This window comes from Staurois parvus, unplaced genomic scaffold (genome assembly GCF_062004578.1).
Source record: "Staurois parvus isolate SC_StPar_1 unplaced genomic scaffold, SC_StPar_1.0 ptg000916l, whole genome shotgun sequence".
Lineage (NCBI taxonomy): Eukaryota > Metazoa > Chordata > Amphibia > Anura > Ranidae > Staurois > Staurois parvus.
Genome location: NW_028318712.1, coordinates 444,506 through 466,728, shown reverse-complemented (window position 1 = coordinate 466,728; position 22,223 = coordinate 444,506).

Sequence of the window (22,223 nt, the reverse complement as noted above, 5' to 3'; positions counted from 1 at the left end):
TAGGCAGCTAAACATGACCTTTGTTGCCATCTCTCCCCATCTGATACATAATATATTTCTGGTTTTGTTAAGGAGATGATTCAAGAGTACACTTGCCGTTCATTGTTGCCCTGCACACCAGTTCTGGTAGTGATTATCAATCTGACAGCCTCTTTATTTCGCTGGTCTGACTGGTCATCTTGCCAGCTCATTTACAGATATGATGTACTTGGCAGGACCAGGGACCATATTTCAGGAGAGCAAAGAGGACCAGTGTGCAAGCTCAAGTGAGCGCTGCTCAGCCCTTCATAGGAAGCCTTCTATTTTTAAGCATGAATACAAGGCTTTCCTCTGCTGATTGGATGGATGGTCACAATCTTGAACTGCCTTGAACAGCTAGGAAGCATTGTATTCACTTGTTCTGGAAGGCATTCTGTGAAAGACTGAGCTGTGCTCGGCCCAACTCCTATTTTATTCCGGGGATGGGAAGTCCTTGTACTGCTGTCGAAACAGTGTTCTTTGCTGCATCAGTTGTTTGGGCCAGCTTGGTTGAAATGTGTTCTTTAAAGTCATTGTTCTTTGAGTTGGGGTTTCTGGACCTTTCTGGTTTAAAGCATATTGAGCTGTGGATGTCTGGCAAACCTTGGTTTTTAATTTAGCACAAAAACATTCATTGTCCATTGATAACCCATGTGGCCACATTGTCAAGATTGTGACTTTTCCTTTTCAATTGCAATTTCATGTGGTACAGTTATGCAAGAAAACTGAGGCAGGGATGAGCCTAAAAAGTCTACAACGTCTGCCTCCTAATTCTCTACCTCATGAAGTTAAAGCTGTGTTACCTCAAAAGAAAGCATTATATTGCAGCTTACCCATTCTTAGTCGTGGTGGGTGCATTAGTTTTTTTCCGTTTTTATTTTAACCTGGTGATCCAGCCAGAATGCCTTTTTGTTTTTCAACAGGAGCTGTACTGCAGATGTAGCAGTTGGAGTGCAGAGACCAAGGGTACTTATAATCAGATTTTATTTAATCATTTATCAGACACGGGAAAAAAAATAGTGTGTGTGTACATATCTCCCCAGACTGGTAATGCTGCTGTCCAAAGAGTTGCCCCCGTGTTCATCCAATACAGCAGGTGTGTTACTGGCCTGATCACCAGGGGAAAACGAGAGGGGGCTAGAAAAAAAAATCAACTACCACATCAGCTACAATATATTAAATGTTTTGGTTTTAATACATGGAGATTTACCGTATTTTCCGGCGTATAAGACGACTGGGCGTATAAGACGACCCCCTACTTTTCCTGTTAAAATATAGGGTTTGAGCTATACTCGCCGTATAAGACTACCCCTCTTCCAACGCACACCAAATAAAAATGAAAAAACATCAGATTTGATTTCAATATGGTATGCTATTTCAGTATGGTATTCCAATGATGGGGCACTATTCCTCCCACTGACACCAATGATGGGACACTATTCCTCCCACTGACACCAATGATGGGACACTATTCCTCCCACTGACACCAATGATGGGGCACTATTCCTCCCACTGACACCAATGATGGGGCACTATTCCTCCCACTGACACCAATGATGGGGCACTATTCCTCCCACTGACACCAATGATGGGACACTATTCCTCCCCCACTGACACCAATGATGGGACACTATTCCTCCCCCACTGACACCAATGATGGGGCACTATTCCTCCCACTGACACCAATGATGGGGCACTATTCCTCCCACTGATACCAATGATGGTGCCCCATCATTAGTGTCAGTGTGTAAGGAATAGTGCCCCATCATTAGTGTCAGTGTGTAAGGAATAGTGCCCCATCATTAGTCAGTGGGAGGAATAGCGCCCCATCGTTGGTGTCAGTGGGGGAGGAATAGCTCCCCATCGTTGGTGTCAGTGGGGGAGGAATAGCTCCCCATCGTTGGTGTCAGTGGGGGGAGGAATAGCTCCCCATCGTTGGTGTCAGTGGGGGAGGAACAGTGTCTCATCGTTGGTGTCAGTGGGGGAGAGGAGCGGCTGCTCCTTCTTCCAGTTCGGCCGCTCCGCTCCGCCTCCTCGCCGGTGATTGGTCGCCTGTGTGCCTTTCCAGTGCTAGCTCCCAATCACCGGTGAGGAGGCGGAGCCGAGCGGCCGCTTGACCATCGAGCGGCCGAACTGAAAGGAGCAGCTGCGCTTCCTGGACCGGATCGTCGTGGGACCGGAGCCAGGTAAGGTACAGCAGCCCCTCTGCCCACCCCTGTACTTGGTGTCCGTTGGAGGAGGAGGGGGGGCTGCGCCGCCCCTCGAAAAAGTGCCGCCCTGACACCGGCTCGCACCGGCGTATAAGACGACCCCCGACTTTTCAGAAGATTTTCAGGGGTTGAAAAGTCGTCTTAGACGCCGGAAAATACGGTACTAAAACTGGTGTACTCAGAATCTGGTGCAGCTGTGTATTGTAGTCATTCCACTAACTTTTAGCTTGTTCACTAAAGCTGCAACAAAACCTAGAAGATGATTGGTTTCTATGCTGAGCTGCAGCAGATTTTGCATTTTTAGCAAGTCAACCCTATAAACCAGGTGTGTCTGTAAGAGGAGGGTGTTGAGTACAATATCACCCATGTGTTTTTAGTTTTATATATTTAAAATGAACACGTATTTGCAACATTATTGGATCTTTTAAGTTCATACTTGCATGTTATAACACATTAAGACTTAACACCAGCCAGATGAAAAACTCATAATGGGCTGATTAGGGAATAATAAAAATGTTAATGTTTGATTTGTCTACAGTACCAACAGAAAGTTTCCATAAATGAAAAGGGAAACCCTATTGGTGGTTTAATTTCTGTGCCAATCGTTAGTCTTGAAGCAATGCAAATGGGAGGCAGCAAGACTTCTAAAGTGTATTTTCCACTTTTAGTCAAATGTGTGAAAACCCCTTAACACAGCAAATCTTACAAATTTTTTTTTTTTTTTTTTTTTTTTTTTTTTTTTTTTTTTTAAATCTTGCCTTTCAAAGGGTGTGAAGATGTCAGGGCTGATTCTATTAACATCTAGATGGCCTTAGGAGTCTTTGTCCCCATGTTATCCCTAAGACATTTTTAAGCCTTTTTGTTTAGTGTTCAAATCTAGTTTACAGCTGTTAATGAAGAACTACAAAACATGGTATGAAGAGGATTAATTACTCCACAGCCCCCTCCTAAACATTACAAAACTGAGAGCATGTAAGGATTTTAAGCAGGTTAAAAGGATTTAAACCAGCAACAACCTTTTTTTTTTTTTTTTTTTTTTTTTTTTTTTTTTTAAATGTATTATGTTAATTGGACATATAACAAATATAAACTAGGTGTTATCCCAATTTGACTGCTAACGTGGAAAGGCAGTTTAAGGAAGAAAATACCCTTGACTACAAAATACACCAGAAAATGGAAGATTTGGGCTCAAAGAATGATTGATATTTTTTCTTTTTTTTTTTTTTTTTTCTTTCTCCCCCTAGCTAAAAGTTAGTGCTGTAATACTTTTTAATATTCTGTGTTTGAAATAAAGTGTTAAATATGGCAAAATGGTTTTAAGATTGCTTTTTAATGCAAAGTTAGTCCTTGCAATGCAGGGGTCTTATACACTTGCTAAATGGGTTCACCAATGACCACCTTTAGTACAATCTGCTGCTAGGTAAAAAAAAACAAAGCATGCTGTGCAAACACAAGGGTTTATTTATTAAAATTTGCAGAGCTGTTTTGTTCAGTGAAACTGTATTCCCATTTGTTATATATGAATGGGACCAAAAATTAATATTGCTAGGCGATTTTTGAGCCATGCTGAATGTATTTAATCCATGCAGAATGCAAAATAACATTTGTTCTTTCCCCAACTGAATAGAACAAATGTATATTCAATTTCATAGGACAGAGTAGCCCCAAAGGAGCCCAGGGTTTTGTTTTTTAATATTTGCAGCTCACTCTTTCCACCCTTCAGTGCTCTGCCGCTGGTTCTCTTACCCATTGAAGCAGGCCCAAGGTCAATCAAACTTAACCGCTTGACCTCCAAAAGGTTTTTACTCCTTTCATAACCAGGGCACTTTTTGTTATTCTGCACTGCTCTACTCCACTGTCAGTTTTGCAACACTGTATGCAAACAAATTTTTTTTTTCTTCACACAAAGCTTTCTTTTGGTGATATTTGATCACCTCTGGATCTTTTATTTATTTTTTATTATATAAACAAGAAAACACCCAAATTTTGGGAAAAAACAATTTTCTACTTTTATGGTATAAAACATATCCAGTTAAAAAAAATCTTCATAAATGTAGGCCAAAATGCTATCTGCTACATGTATTTGGTACAAAAAAAAAATTGAATGAATTTTCCTTAGAAAATCGGAAATTTTGTAATCCAATGGTGCCTTCATTTATTTTGAAATTCAACTAACCAAGCCTTCAATTTCACCTCGCTAAAGAAAAGCATTTTCATGACTGGGAATCTTCTTTTCGTTCCGGGTCACAGCTCATTCCTTTCAATTATATTTCTCCCAAAAATCTCTCATCATTGGCTAGGAATTTTTTTGGTTTTAAAAAAATATCCAACATACCTGATCACTCAAATTCAATGTCACACAAAAATCATCCGATGCTGTGCCCCACTAATGGTGCAAAATGTTAATAAACTTAGTTACGATTCCGAAAGCAAATTCTTTCGGAATTTGACCCATGTATGGACTGGAAATACACTGGAATTATGCAGCTATGAATCTATACTGTTAATGGCAGTGAGAGTGTGGCAGGCAATATGATGCCAACTGGCATCAACAGTGACACTAATACAGCGATCAGTGTTAATACTGTGCACTGTCACTGTACTATTGACACTGGCTGGGAAGGGGTTAGCATCTGGTGCAACCAAAGGGTTAACTGTGTCTAAGTGGGCACACAACCGCCCTAGTGTAACTCCATTTATTTATAATTAAAATCACAAAACTGAACACAACTCACATGATATTGTGATAATGAGGCACTTAATATGTGATGCTTTTACTTTAAAATCTGTTTTTCTCTCAGATTTTCAGGGAAAAGGAACAGCCAGATCGCTCTTTACAGTACACAGAGTTCTGTGTTTTTGTAAACGAAAAACTGTGATGAACCCTTTCCTGTTTGGCCTATAGCAAAATGACAGCTGGATGGCACTTTCGTTAATCCAGGTGGACGTCATAGGACAGCCTCCCGAATTGCCGCCTCTCACGCTGCACTGTGGTGAGACTGCTGTGACCAGTTGCAGCAGGTCACATGACAATTGTAAACAATGGATGGCTTCCTTTCATGCCATCCATTGTATATAGTTGTGTACAGTTGTATATAGCTGTGTTGCTAACTGTGATTGTTCATAGTGATCAGATGGTACATCATGACAAAACAAACTAAATGAATCCATTTAATTCAGTAAAATGTTTAACCTCCCTGGAGGTATTCCTGAGTGTAGCTCGAGGTAAAGTATCAGCACCACAAGCGGTAACCCCGAGCTACACTCGGGTATACCCTGCAGCGTTGCTCCAAGATCCCTTCTGCACTTACCTTGTCCTTCGCTCCCGCGATGTCCCCCCTGCAGCGTCCACGACCATCTCCTCCGGCCACTGCTGGCATCAGTCTTCCGGGTTCTGTTCCCTGTGACGACGGGACGTAATAAGTGACATTCACTCAATACACTAAAATCACATAGTAAAACATTACTGTATCAAACCATTTCACATACATTTTATCCCTAGTGCTTTGTCCTGTGCCCTGCCTGCATTTTTACTGTTCTTTCTCCCTGGAAACTGAGCAATGTCCATGGTGTCCAAAAAGCGTCCCTTTAGGTAAAAGCGGTTTTAGATCAGCTAAAGAACAGCGATAGTAAATTAGAACCACTTGCAGAATTGAGTGATAATGATTCGTGGGGAAATTCGTCATCAGACACTGAAAACGATTTTGCGACTAAGATCAATGATGTGCAAACTTGGCGCTCTATTTCAAATTTCAGTGTTTTTGGTTTGATTACAGTATTGAATTAAAGTTATATTATTTTTTATGATTACATTTTAATTTATGATTTCATGTTTCAAATTTTAACATACCCGGGATGTTTACTAGACTCTTGTTCGGACAGATTTCAGTGAGTTATTCCTAAGAATTACAGGCCTACAATAAAAAAACGACACATTTCCATGCAAAAAAATGTACCGCTTTGAGCACAGAAATACTGACATCATGCCCCTAGGGAGGCTACAGCAATTAAATTCATTGCTATAAGCAATCATAATGTGTAAAAAAATAAATAAATAAATAAAAAAAAAAATTGAAAGGAAAAAAATGTTTCCGTACTGTCAGAAGCCAGTCTCTGATCACCGCCACACCAGTTATATGATGGCGCTGTACTGCACTGGTGACAGTATGTATAAAAATTTTTGAAAAAGTATCAAGTAAAATGCTTGCTTATAGCAATGAAATTCATTATTATAAGGAATCATAATGTGTCATAATCGTCAATCATATAAACATAACTTTCCCAAAGTAGTACAATATTACTATGGTAACATTATATTACACTTTTTTTTTTTTTTTTTTCCCCCCCCATATTGTTACCAGTCAATGTCCCTGATCACTGCCACACCAGTTATATGATGATGTATTGCCCTGGTGACAGTATGTAAAAAGAAAAATGAATTTTCTTTTATATTTCTTAATTTTCCACAAAAAGTGACAAATTTAAAAAATTTGCCATGCCTCTTACTAAATACCTCAGAATGTCTACTTTCCAAAAAGGGATAATTTGGGGGACATCTGAACTGTCCTGACATTTTTGTGTATCAAGAAATGAGATATGCTGTCAGTACAGCAGGATTGATCAATTTTCAGATATATACAATAGTTTAACTTTATAACTTTTGTACAGACTAAATAGTATACACTGGAATGTATCAATATATTATAGCCTAAAATGATGATGAACAAATACTTATTTGCAAAATTTTATTACAAACGAAAAATGTGTTTTCTTTTCACATTTTTCAGTCTTTTTTTGTTTAGCAAAAAAAAAAAAACTAGTGATGGCTAAATAGCACCAAAAGAAAGCTCTATTTGTGTGAACAAAATGATAAAAATTCAGTTTGGGTACAGTATTTCATGACTACGCAACTGTCATTCAAAGTGCGACAGTGCTGAAAGCTGAAAATTGGCCTGGACAGGAATGCGGTAAAAGTGCCCTATATTGAAGTGGTTAAACACAGCCAATCAGCTGATTTCAGACAAAATCAGTGGCTGAAATCAGCTGCCAAATTCATGCTGTGTCCAATCACAAACCCGGAAGAAGATTGATCACGTACATAAACGTGATCGTGCCTGTACCTGATGGTTGCTTTCTGTATACAGCTGTAGCCAAAAATTTTGAGAATAACACAAATATTAATTTTCAAAGTCTGCTGCTTCAGTGTTTTTAGATCTTTTTGTCAGATATTACTATGGTATACTGAGGTATAATTACAAGTTAAGTTTATGAAATCAATATTTGCAATTGACCCTTCTTTTTCAGGACCTCTGTAGTTTGCCGTGGCATGCTGTCAATGAACATCAGGGCCTCATCCTGCCTGATGGCAGCCCATTCTTGCATAATCAGTGCTTGGAGTTTGTCAGAATTTGGGTTTTTTTTGTTCACCCGCCTCTTGAGGATTGACCACAAGTTCTCAATGGGATTAAGGTCTGGGGAGTTTCCTGGCTATGGCTCAAAAATTTAAATGTTTTGTTCCCCAAGCCACTTAGTTATCATTTTTGCCTTATGGCAAGGTGCTCCATCATGCTGGAAAAGGCATTGTTCATCACCAAACTGTTCTTGGATGGCTGGGAAAAGTTCCTTTTGGAGGATATTTGTAATATTCTTTATTCATGGCAGAATTGTGAGTGAGCCCACTCCCTTGGCTGAGAAGTAACCCCACACATGAATGGCCTTAGAATTCTTTACTATTGGCATGGCACAGGACTGGTGGTAGCGCTTGCCTTTTCTTCTCCGGACAAGGTTTTTTCTGGATGCCCCAAACAACTGAAAAAGCATTCATCAGAGAAAATGACTTTACCCCAGTCCTCAGCAGTCCAATCCCTGTACCTTTTTGCAGAATATCAGTCTGTTCCTGATTTGTTTCTTGGAGAGAAGTGGTTTCTTTGCTTCCCTTCTCAACACCAGGCCATCCTCCAAAAGTCTTCGCCTTACTGTGAGTGCAGATGCACTCACACCTGCCTGCTGCCATTCCCGCGCAAGCTCTGCATTGGTGGTGCCCTGATCCCGCAGCTGAATCAACTTTAGGAGACGGTCCTGGTGCTTGCTGGACTTTCTTGAGCACCCTGAAGCCTTCTTCACAACAATTGAACCTCTCTTGAAGTCCTTGATGATCCGATAAATGATTGATTTAGGTGCAATCTTAGTAGCAGCAATATCTTTGCCTGTGAATCCCTTTTTCTGCAAAGCAATGATGACTGCACGTTTCATTGCAGTTAACCATGGTTAACAGGACAAACACTGATTTCAAGCACCACCCTCCTTTTAAAGTTTACAGTCTGATTCTAACTCCGTCAGTATGACAGAGTGATCTCCAGCCTTGTCCTCGTCAACACAGACACCTGTGTTAACGAGAGAATCACTGACATGATGTCAGCTGGTCATTTTGTGGCAGGACTGAAATGCAGTGGAAATGTTTTTTTGGGATTAAGTTCATTTTCATGGCAAAGAGGGACATTGCAGTTCATCTGATCACTCTTCATAACATTCTGGAGTATATGGAAATTGCTATCATAAAACTGAGGCAGCAGACTGTGAAAATGAATATTTGTGTCTTTCTCAAAACTTTTGGCCATGGCTGTATTTACTGTGAGTGGTTGACAGTTGGTTAAAGATAGAGGACATCCTGCTAGGGTTACAGCATTATGGGTCTGCCCCTAACAGAGTGTTTACCATGACACTCTTTACTCAGATATAATGATCAAAGAGCAGTGTTGATGCCATCATATCCAACCCATTCTGCATCATTTAGGCCAAAGATCCCAACGTGAAAAGGACCCCGAGTGTCAAGTGAACAGCCTGAAGACATCTTAAGAAAGGTAGGTTTAGAAAGAAAAGCACTTGTTCTGAGTTCAGAAAGTAATAAAGATTGTGGGCTTGTGCAGCTTAACCAATTGGTTGGTATATTGAAAAGTCAGCAATAGCTGACACTATAGTCCAGCCTTTCTTGTCCAGGGCTCCTCCAGTTTAAAGGTTGTAAAAGATAAAATAGTTTGTCAGACAAATTTACCCTCTTACCTGTCAATTAAGGCCTGAGTGGACAGAAACTATCATCTACTGTATCCCAACAATCACCCACTGTAGGAGGTACAGGATGGAGCCCACAAACAAACTAAATTGGAGCCTTTTCTCCCTTCATTGCCCCCAATGGCAGAAATGCATATTTCTCTTGTCTGAGAACTGCATCGGGAAGTACAGTGTTACTTGAATTGTATTCCAGGATTTGTTTGTCTTGAGTTAAGAGAACAATTTAAGACTTTTTACATAAACTCAGAAATCTTTTATTAAGGTCTTCATGTTATATAGTTTGAATACCATATCATTCATGCATTTTTATCATTGTAAAAAGAACATATTCCATGCTTCAGTTTTTATCCAGGAAAAAAAACTGCTTTGAAAAAAAAGATTTTTGCCCATTTTTTTCCAGACTTCCCCATCTCTACTACCTGGTGATAAGGAAAGGGGGGTAGGTATCTCAATCTGGCTCCCTAGTCCCTTTTTCATTGGGCCCCCTACCTTTTTTCATGATGGCTGTGGTGCTTAAATGTATTTACACTGTGTGTGCTTTACTTTTTTTCTGAGTTTAGGGGCGATCCTGGAGGCTGTTGACACCAAATGTAGGGGATGGGAGTGTTCTCCCTGCCTCTCTTTTCCTGTGATCTCTGATTTGCACTGTGCATGCATGCACAGTGAGTGCAGGTGGCGTCACAAGAAGGGCTGAGTCAAATCGCAACTGCCATCTTGGTTTCTTTTTTTTTTTTTTTTGGGCCAGTGCTGGGGTGGCGAGTCTGGACAGCAGTTTATGCTTTTAAGTATACAAGATTCCTTGCCTTACTGAGGGGAGGTGGGCACTGGTGGGAAACGACTAGTTCCTTCTTGTGGGTACCAGTGCAGGTGTCTGCTACCAGCACCCACTCCTCTCAGCTGACAAGGATTTCTGCATAGCGATTAGTCCTTCCCTATTGTTGGCAGGCCATGGCTCAGCAATGGCAGAGAGGGGAGATCAAGGGGGAGACGGTCTTTATATCCCTTTGTCAGGTAGGGGAGAACTTGTATGCAGCTCCCCTTGCACTATAACCCCTGGGGTCAGTTAGTTTGGTTTGCCTCTGAATTTCTTAATTTATCTGTTCTTTCAACTAATTTTGGGGCACCTTCCGCCAATTACTTTGTGTCGGGAGGATTTCTCATCTGCTCCTACTGGGTTTCAACACCTGCTTTCTGGAATACTTTCCAGATTGGACCGTCATAGTCCAATGGCATCTCCTCTTCAGAAACATCTAAAAGGTAGGAAATATTTATAAATATTTTTAGTCATGCTGTATGGATAGGTACATATAACAAACAGTGGTGTTTTCTCAAATCTGACTGCAAAACTTGGATGTCAAGAGAAAAAGAATCTGACTGTCTGCTTTGCAGGATTGTGGTGATTCTGATTCGGTACTCTGACATAGTAAACTTGTCGGATGAACGATGGATTCTTCCATATTGACCAAAACTCCTTTTTCTAGGTCTGATCTTTCATCCTTTAACAGCGAAGCTGTTGAAGCCAGGGTTCTGAGAGATGGGAGTCTCAAATCTGCTCATTCCTACTCTGCTAAATGCTAGGAAGCAACTTCAAGGAAGATTTATGAAGCATTACTTTAACTCTGAAAAAATATGGAAATAATGTAAACCCATAATCCCCAACTGGTACAGCATTAATCAATAAAACTCATGCAAATATCAGTGAATCACATACAAATGAAAAAGTGCTCAATAAATCCATATATATATATATATATATATATATATATATATACATACACACACACAGTATATTAAAATATTGTGTCCATGCATTTAAAAACCAGTGTACAAGCGGAAAATCATAGCAGTATTCTGTCTCCATCTCCAAATCTCCAGCCAGTGTGTTAGATCAATAACACCAATGATCCTCTGTGCTCCCTTCACCACACTCCAAGAATTGCTCTTTTGCCAATCTACTTACAGAATAGGTAAACACAGCTTGTATAAACTCAGCCCAGATGGGAAATCTACTTTTTAAGCGCTTGGAATAATCCTCCAACAACCGCCCCATGGTGGTTTTCAAACAGAAATCTTTTGAACCCCTCCAGGACATTCTTTTAGTCCTTCTGATTTTGTTTCTGGTTGCCATTACTTCAGCTCCTAGAGTCTCGAAATTGGTTGCACTAGTCTGTAAAGAATGGTTCATAGTGCTTCACCATGGCATGGTGGTTTTAGGCCTCAGCTGTCTTTGTTACTTAGGGAGGTCTCTTCATTCCATTTTAACCAAAATATGCTGTTACCTCGTTTTTGTCCTAAACCTCAACACTGGGGTTGAAAAGGTGCTTCATACCTTGGATGTAGTTTGTGCAGTCAAGAGTTTGACTTTGTTACATAGTCTGGTTGAAAAAAAGACACAAGTCCATCGACAGTAGTTCAAGCAATAAATAGGAAAAAACATTTATACACTCCTATACCCACAGCTGATCCAGAGGAAGGCAAAAAAAAAAAAAACTAGCAAAGCATGATCCTATTTGCTCCAGCAGAGGAAATATGTTCCTTCCTGATCCCCCAAGATGCAATCAGATATTCCCTGGATAATCTTTACCTATAAATGTTATTCAGTTATCTTATGTGCATTTAGGAAAGAATCCAGGCCTTGTTTAAAGCAATCTACTGAGCTGGCCAGAACCAGCTTTTCATGGAGTCTAATACACATTTTCACAGCTCTTACCGTGAAAAAAATTTCTATAATTGGATACTAAATCTCTTCCTCCAGACGTAGAGTGCCCCTTGTCCTCTGTGATGACCTTAAAATGAATAACTCCACCAAATTCACTATATGGACCACCTATGTATTTATACATGTTGATCATATCCCCCCTTAATCTTTATTCACAAGAGAGAATAAATTCAGTTCCTCTAACCTTTCCTCATGCTGAGCTCTTCCATGCCTCCTATTAGTTTGGTTGCCCTTCTCTGCACTTTCTCTAGTTCCCCGATATCCATTTTGTGAAATGGTGCCCAAAACTGAACTGCGTATTCCAGATGAGGTCTTACTAATGATTTGTACTGTAAAAGGATAAAATTATATCTGTGTCTGGAGTCTATACCTCTCTTAACCGCTTCCATACAGGGCACTTTTACCCCCTTCCAGCCCAGGCCAATTTTCAGGTTTCAGCGCTCTCACACTTTGACAATTGCGCGGTTATACAACACTGTACCCAACCTGAAATTTTATCATTTTTTTCAAACAATTAGAGCTTTCTTTTGGTGGTATTTAATCACTGCAGGGGTTTTTATTTTTTGCCAAATTAACAAAAAAAGACCAAAAATTTTGAAAAAAAAACACGTTTTTCTTTTTCTGTTATAAAAGTTTGCAAATAAATAATTGTTCTTCATAAATTTAGGCCAAAATGTATTCTACTACATGTCTTTGGTGACTGGTGACAGTACGAAAAAAAAATAAATTATAATTTTTTTTTTTAATTACATTTTTTTCCTCTTTTTTTTAAGATTTTTTTTTTCATATTTCACTATGACCACAATAGTATAATGTTACCATAGTAACATCGTACTACTTTGGGGAAGTGATCTATATTTATTTATTTTTTTTACACAATTTGCTTATAGCAAATAATTACTTTGCTATAAGCAAGCATTTACCTGAGTGACATCTATTCATTCAGGTTTATTTTTTTTCTTAACTGTGATTTGGCCACAGCTAATCACATGACACAGCTGGGCTGTGATTGTCCCAGCTTGTGCATGTGACCGCTGTGACCATTCATAGTTAGCCACACCTGTATACAATGGATGGTATGGTAGGAAGCCATCGATTGTATACAACTGTCATGTGACCTGCTGTGATTGGTCACAGCAGGTCACATGGTACCGGCAACGGGGCCGGTACATAAATCTGTCATCGGCCGTGTCCAAGGTACACGGCCAGTGACAGATCGCGCAGCTGCCCCGCTCTGCTGGCATGCAAACTGCGCATGCCTGAAAGGACGCCATATGGCGTCCACCCAGAGGGACAAGGGTTTTTGCCGGCCGCCATTCGGCCATAGGCCGGGCGGGAACCGGTTAATCTGTTCCCACCCGGCCTATGGTAGAATGACAGCCAAGCGGGGCTCTAGTCCCTCTGAGAGGGTGTCATATGATGTCTTCCCAGTCACTCCCCTTGTGCGTGTCCATGAGTGCAGCTTATCGGTGTACCTGTCAGCACATACCTCAGTGCAGCCATATATACCTGTCATAAGTGCAGCCTAATCAATGTAACCATCACTGCCGCTCATCAGCAGTGTACCCATCACAGTTACCTGTCATACAGCCAAGATGTAAAAAAAAAATTACACTAGTGAGGAGGCATTTAAAAACCTAAGTTGGACAGGCGAGAGCAGCAGGGAGCTCTCACTGTCCGATTCGGAATATGAGCCAGTAAAAAGTTATGCATTGGTGACCGAATCAGAGAAGGAAGCAGTCCCTCCTAAAAGAGTAAGATGCTCTGAAGAGCAGGCAACCAAGAATAGCGCCATACACCTCAATGGTCAATCGGCAAATGTCTACGGAGCTAGACCCCAGGATGAAAGGCCCAGCACTGGAATATCACACCAGACCCCAAGAGTCAGGGCCCAAACATACAGTATCTCCCAGAAGTGAGTACACCCCTCACATTTTTGTAAATATATCTTTTCATGTGACAACACTGAAGAAATGGCACTTTGTTATACAAGCTGTACATTCACTTCTTTACATTGTAGCAGTGTAAATTTGCTGTCCCCTCAAAATAACTCAACACACAGCTATTAATGTCTAAACCGCTGGCAACAAAAGTGAGTACACTTCGATGTGAAAATGTCCAAATTGGGCCCAATTTGCAATTTTCCCTCCCTGGTGTCATGTGACTTATTAGTGTTACAAGGTCTCAGGTGTGAATAGGGAGCAGGTGTGTTAAATTTGGTGTTATCGCTCTCACTCATATTGGTCACTGGAAGTTCAACATGGCAACTCATGGCAAAGAACTCTCAGGATCTGAAAAAAAAGAATTGTTGCTCTGCATAAAGATGGCCTAGGCTATAAGAAAATTGTCAAGACCCCGAAACTGAGCTGCAGCACGGTGGTTAAGACCAGGCCTCGCCATGGTCGACCAAAGAAGTTGAGTGCACGTGCTCATATCCAGAGTTTGTCTTTGGGAAATAGACGTATGAGTGCTGCCAGCTTTGCTGCAGAGGTTGAAGGGGTGGGGGGAGGTCAGCCTGTCAGTGCTCAGACCATAAGCCGTACACTGCATCAAATTGGCCTGCATGGCTGTCATCCCAGAAGGAAGCCTCTTCTAAAGATGATGCACAAAAAAGCCCGCAGTTTGCTGAAGACAAGCAGACTAAGGAAATGGATTACTGAAACCATGTTCTGTGGACTGATGAGACCAAGATAAACTTATTTGGTTCAGATGGTGTCAAGCGTGTGTGGCGGCAACCAGGTGAGGAGTACAGTCAAGCATGGTGGTAGGAGTGTCATGGTCTGAGGCTGCATCAGTGCTGCCGGCACTGGGGAGCTACAGTTCATTAAGGGAACCATGAATGCAGGGCATGATCCCTTCCCTTCAGAGACTGGGCCACAGGGCAGTATTCCAACATAATGACCCCAAACACACCTCCAAGACGACCACTGCCTTGTTAAAGAAGCTGAGGGTAAAGGTGATGGACTGGCTAAGCATGTCTCCAGAACTAAACCCTATTGAGCATCTGTGGGGCATCCTCAACGGAAGGTGGAGGAGCGCAAGGTCTCTAACATCCACCAGCTCCGTGATGTCGTCATGGAGGAGTGGAAGAGGACTCCAGTGGCAACCTGTGAAGCTCTGGTGAGATCCATGCCCAAGAGTGTTAAGGTAGTGCTGGAAAATAATGGTGACCACACAAATGTTTGACACTTTGGGCCCAATTTGGACATTTTCACTTAAGGGTGTACTCACTTTTGTTGCCAGTGGTTTAGACATTAATGGCTATGTATTGAGTTATTTTGAGGGGACAGCAAATTTACACTTGTTATACAAGCTGTACACTCACTACTTTACATTGTAGCGAAGTGTAATTTCTTCAGTGTTGTCACATGAAAAGATATAATAAAATATTTACAAAAATGTTAGGGGTGTACACACTTCTGTGAGATACTGTACCTCCCAGATGCTCTGGCAAACCCTTTATGGCTGCCTTCAGCTCAGGATCAGCTACAATCCCTTCCCAGCCAGGCATGCAGCCCAACACGGAAAATTTTTCCCCAATTGATTATTTAAATTTATTTTTCCCTGATAATTTCCTTCAATTTAGTGTGGATCGGACTAACCTTTTTGCCCAACAATATATCACAGACAACCCCAAATTCATGTCACAGATGGGGTGCTGTTTTTGCTTGAGTGCTGTTTTTGATGGAGTGTTAAGTAGCAGTTGAACACAGCAGTTTAACTAGGAAAAAATCAGCGAGCGCTTAAACAAACAGCAGCTGATGAACCAAAAAAAGGAACCACAAATCCTCTCAGAAGACAAATCAAATCAAAGAGGTACTGCGCATAAAAAATAACGTAATCTAAAATGACTAATAGAATAACAATCCTTATTAGAAAATATCAATCTAGATTATTCAGAATAAAATGAAAAAAAATAAAGTCCCATAAAATATTGTATAATAAATGGTGATAATCAAGGTGAAATCCCAGCAATGAGTACGTAATTCTAAGAATCAGGTGCACATCATAATGGCCCCAGCGTGAAGCAATAATAGTCCGGTGGTGTGCGGTAAATCAGTAGGATTGCAAACTCACCAGAAGCGCAATCTTAATGCGCATTTGTCATATACATAATCCTGAGGATCTCCCCTCTATGGAGTACAGCCTGGTTTAGGATTCTTCTCCTCTCAGTCCGGGCTTTAATGATGTCAACCAGAGGTCCCCTATATGGGCTACGTTGTGATATGGTCTGGTCACAGGAGATTATTCCTTCCTCCAGGCTGGAAAATCACACCCGGGTACTGGGGGGTTTAAGTGCTCATGGAGGAGCAAAAAATATAGGAACCCATAGTGTAGTAAGCTTATATTTATTGGGAAGTTATCCAAAAACAAAAGGTAAAATAATGGTGTACACACATGTAAAAAGTATCCAGATAAAAAATGGTATGCAGCTTAAAAACTAGAGATCGCATATAACCTTGCACTGTCAGCATCACTAAAATACGCAAGTATAGAGATAGCCTGTGCTGTTAGTATCATTAACCAGTCAGCCTGCAATGATGGCCGCCGGACCTCCGTGATCCGGCGACGTGACGTCACAGCGTAGCAAAGCTCTATCTTGACGCGTTTCGTATAATCGTACGTTATCAAAAGGGGTGTTGCCTTGGCTCCTGGATGTCTATTGTACCTTATATAGGCTCAGACAGCGCACGCTTATTAGCGGGCGCCATCTTCCCGGAGATCGACACAGACTGCACATGTGCAAATATCGCGGGCGCCATGTTTCTGTGGATCTTAATTCTTCAAAGAAAACCTCCTAGTGTGCATGCACGTGTAGCACGGTCACCATTTTGTGGGTTTTTAACCATGTAGGACCAGACAGCAAGGAAATATATACAAAGATCCAGATACCTGACTTAACAGGATGGGAAGACCACAGTTGTGTGGCATATCAGCTGGCAGCTGATTTAAATGTGCTATATCCATGCAGCAAGGTGCATATGTGCTAAGTATATTTGGACATGCAGTACTAGTGGTATAATATAATAATTATTTAGGAAATAAATTACCTAAAATCATCTGTATAAGAAACTCATTAAACCTTACTAAGAAACTTATTAAATCAGTATAGATGATTCTTAAAATGCCTGATAACATGGATAGTGTATTTGCTGTCTGGGACTAGATATGTCAAACCAATTATAAATAAAATAAAGAATTGTATGGATATAAATTACATATAAATATCATATAAATAAAATGCATAACACAATATTGAATATATAACATCAAATAGATTATAAATTACAGATAAAACTGCAAATTCATAGGTATATACTGAAAGTCATGAGGAACTAAAAAATGGATGTGAAACTAAAAAATGGACAATGCCAATAGAGATATTAATTAATGTAGAATAAAAGTGTTGTATATCAGCTGAATTAACTGTTATCTATGAAACCGTTAATATCGATGTCGATATTGTGGCCTGCAGGGGTAAGGGTCCTCATCTCGTAGATCCACTTAATTTCCATCTGGGAAACGAGACTACTCTTATTAGAGCCCCGCCAATGATGTTGGACCATATCAATCCCTGTAAACTTTAGGGTTGATGGATTTCGGTTATGAAAATATCTGAAATGTTTAGATACAGAGGGCTCTCTGAATCCCCTTTTAATATTGTAACAGTGTTCACAAAATCTGTTGTGTAGTCTTCTGGTTGTGCAGCCAATGTATTGCTTTCGGCATGGACATTCCAGAAGATGTATTACAGGTCATAAAGTGCGAAATGCCAAATTTTCTACCTGTAGTGGTGGATGTGAAAGTCTCAATTTTCTCTTTTGACATTCTACTCTGTAAACAGATAGGGCATCTTTTGCACGGGAAGAAACCTTTCATATTAGTAAAGAGACTGGGTCTAGGGGGAGGTTCAATGACATTAGATGAGATTTTGTTTCTGATAGTAGGTAACTTTCTAAAAACTACCTCAGATCTGTCTGGTAGGACACTGGCTAGGACCAGGTCTGCTTTTAGAATGTCCCAATTCTTTCTGATGATTTTATTAATGACCTTGTGTTGTATGGAGAATGAGGTAACAAAAGGGCAAAACTTATTTCTCCTCTGTATGGTAGTGCCAGACAGCATCTCGTCTCTGTTCATATTAGCTACGTTAACTATTTCAGTATCTAGAATCCTTTCCTCATACTCTTTTCCCACAAATCTCTGCTTGAGAACTCGGCTTTTGTATGAGAAATCTCAATGTCAGTGCAAATGCGCCTAATTCTCATGAATTGGCTTTAGCCAACCAAGATGGGTGATGGCAACTGTCGACAGGGATGTAACTATTTCTGTCTGTCTGTTTAAAGTATGCCTCTGATATAAGGTAGCCTCCTTTATTTAGTATCGTGATATCTAGAAAGTTGATTTCAACAGTACTGTAGGTATAAGTAAGCTGAATATTCAAGTTATTATTATTCAGCGTGCCAAAAAAGTTGACTAGGGCTGATTCTTCTCCTTGCCATAGAAGTAGAACGTCATTGATATAACGTTTGTAAAATAGCAGTTCTGGCCAATCCCTGGCGTATATTACATCCTCCTCCCACCTGGCCATGAATAGATTGGCCAGGCTGGGAGCAAATTTTGCCCCCATTGCGACGCCCCTCGTTTGCAGGTAAAAAGTTTTGTTATACCAAAAATAATTCTTACGCATTGCGAAGTTCAAGAGGTCTAAAATGAACTTCTTTTGGTCTATAGAGATATTCTCTGCTAAATCCAAGTAATAATTCACTGCCATCATACCGTCATCGTGACCGATGTTACTGTACAAAGAGGCCACGTCGGCGTCACCAAAAAGGTTACAAGCTCCGGGTTCCAATTCAGGGATTTAATTTCATTAAGTACCTGTTTGGTGTCTTTGATGTATGAGGGAGTGGCGAGGACAAGGGGCTGCAGGAAGTGATCTATATTCTCCCCAATCCGGGAGCATAGAGATCCAATGCCACTCACTATGAGCCTTCCTGGTGGTTGCACAGGGTTTTTGTGAACTTTAGGCAGGCAGTACAGAAACCTGGCTTCAAGCAGCAGATTTTTCTTCCGCAGCACTTTCCCATGGAGGCCTTGTCTGGACCCACTCACCCAGACACAGTGGTCGGAAAGGTGGTGGAGTTGGTTTGCTTCTATCCCCACTGAGCACCTTTCAAGTCCTCCCTAACCTTCCCTCTCTATCCTTCTCTTCTTTCGAGACTCACTGCATCTGGCTGTTTTCTCCCATTTCTCTGAGGATTGCAGTGATCTATCGGCCTCCTGGACCGGTGTCCCGATTTCTTGATGATTTCTCCGCCTGGTTACCCTACTTCTCTCCTCTGAACTACCCACTATCATTCTCTGAGATTTTAAGATCCCTATTAATGTCAACAACCCAGCTACGTCCCAACTCTTCAACTTAACCTCATCTTTTGCATTAGCACAATGTATACAGTCCTCCATTCACTCTGATGGGAATACATTAGACCTTGTTTTCTCCCATCTTTGCACTCCCTACAACCTCACAAACACCCCCTTTCCTCTCTCTGATCACAATCTCATCACCTTCACAGTGTCCTCTTCAAACACCTATCCCTCCAAGCAGCAAACAATTACACGCAGAAATCTTCACAACTTGAACCCTGCTCCTTTCCACTCTGCAACTGACCAACTCTATGACAGAATCTCTCCCCTGTCCTGCCCTGACCTGGCCACTACTGTCTACAACAGTTCGCTTTCATCCACATTAGACTCACTTGCTCCTCTAACAACATGAAGCATCAGACCCCGACCATTACAACCTTAACAAACTGACGACACAAGAAATCTTAAATTACATAGTCGCGCGCTGGAGCGATTGTGGCGTAAAACCAAATCTCAACAAGCATTCACCCTATATAAATTTGCTTTCTTAACATACAATTCCTCCCTTCATGCTGCCAAACAAGCCTACTTTGTCACTCTCATCAATAGCTTATCATCCAGTCCTCGTCGTCTCTTCTCTACTTTTAAATCTCTACTTTCTCCACCGTCACCTCCACCATGTACAGTGGGGCAAAACAGTATTTAGCCAACCACCAATTGTGCAAGTTCTCTCACTTAAAAAGATGAGAGAGGCCTGTAATTGGCATCATAGGTAGACCTCAACTATGAGAGACAAAATGAGAAAAAAAATCCAGACAATCACATTGGCTGATTTGGAAAGAATTTATTTGCAAATTATGGTGGAAAATAAGTATTCGGTCAATATGAAAAGTTCATCTCAATACTTTGTTATATATCCTTTGTTGGCAATGACAGAGGTCAAACGTTTCCTGTAAGTCTTCACAAGGTTGGCACACACTGGTGCTGGTATGTTGGCTCATTCCTCCATGCAGATCTCCTCTAGAGCAGTGATGTTTTGGGGCTGTCACTGGGCAACACGGACTTTCAACTCCCTCCAAAGGTTTTCTATGGGGTTGAGATCTGGAGACTGGCTAGGCCACTCCAGGACCTTGAAATGCTTCTTACGAAGCCACTCCTTTGTTGCCGGGGCGGTATTTTTGGAATGATTGTCATGTTGGAAGACCTAGCCAAGTTTCATCTTCAATTCCCTTGCTGATGGAAGGAGGTTTGCACTCAAAATCTCACGATACATGGCCCCATTCATTCTGTCCTGTACATGGATCAGTCGTCCTGGTCCCTTTGTGGAGAAACAGCCCCAAAGCATGATGTTGCCACCCCCATGCTTCACAGTAGGTATGGTGTTCTTTGGATGCAACTCAGCATTCTCTCTCCTCCAAACACGACGAGTTGTGTTTCTACCAAACAGTTCTATTTTGGTTTCATCTGACCATATGACATTCTCCCAATCCTCTTCTGGATCATCCAAATGCTCTCTAGCAAACTTCAGATGGGCCCGGACATGTAATGGCTTAAGCAGGGGGACACGTCTGGCACTGCAGGATCTGAGTCACTGGCGGCGTAGTGTGTTACTGATGGTAGCCTTTGTTACGTTGGTCCCAGCTCTCTGCAGGTCATTCACTAGGTCCCCCCGTGTGGTCCTGGGATTTTTGCTCACCGTTCTTGTGATCATTTGGACCCCACAGGGTGAGATCTTGCGTGGAGCCCCAGATCGAGGGAGATTATCAGTGGTCTTGTATGTCTTCCATTTTCTAATTATTGCTCCATCAGTTGATTTGTTCACACCAAGCTGCTTGCCTATTGCAGATTCAGTCTTCCCAGCCTGGTGCAGGTCTACAATTTTGTTTCTGGTGTCCTTCGACAGCTCTTTGGTCTTCACCATAGTGGAGTTTGGAGTGTGACTGTTTGAGGTTGTGGACAGGTGTCTTTTATACGGATAACAAGTTCAAACAGGTGCCATTGATACAGGTAATGAGTGCAGGACAGAGGAGCCTCTTAAAGAAGAAGGTACAGGTCTGTGAGAGCCAGAAATCTTGCTTGTTTGTAGGTGACCAAATACTTCTTTTCCACCATAATTTGCAAATAAATTCTTTCCAAATCAGCGAATGTGATTGTCTGGATTTGTTTTCTCATTTCGTCTCTCATAGTTGAGGTCTACCTATGATGCCAATTACAGGCCTCTCTCATCTTTTTAAGTGGGAGAACATGCACAATTGGTGGCTGACTTTCTTGCCCCACTGTACCTCACTCACTGTTCACAAAATTGCAAATCATTTCAAAAACAAGATTGACGCAATTCGTAGGGGCATTGCCACTGCACAGACATCCATCCCACTTAGCATACCTTATACTAAATCTCCCTCAACACTTTCCTCTTTTGACCTTGCTGCTACCGAAGAGGTCACTAAGGTTTTCTCAGAAGCCCATCTCACTACCTTCCCCCTGGATCCTGTCCCCTCACAACTACTACAGTCACCCTCTTCTTCCATCCTATGCTCCCTCAATCACATCTTCAATCTTTCCTTCTCTACTGGTGCCTTCCCCTCCCCTCTAAAGCATGCACACATCACTCCCATACCTAAAAAGCCCTCCCTGTACCCCACCAACCTGAACAACTTAAGACCCATCTCCCTGCTGCCATTTACCTCTAAACTCCTAGAACGCTTAGTCTACAATCGCCTGAGCTCCTACCTCACTGACAACAACCTTCTTGACCCTCTACAGTCTGGCTTTCGCTCACTCCACTCCACTGAAACTGCCCTACTAAAACTCACTAATGATCTACTAACAGCTAAAACCAA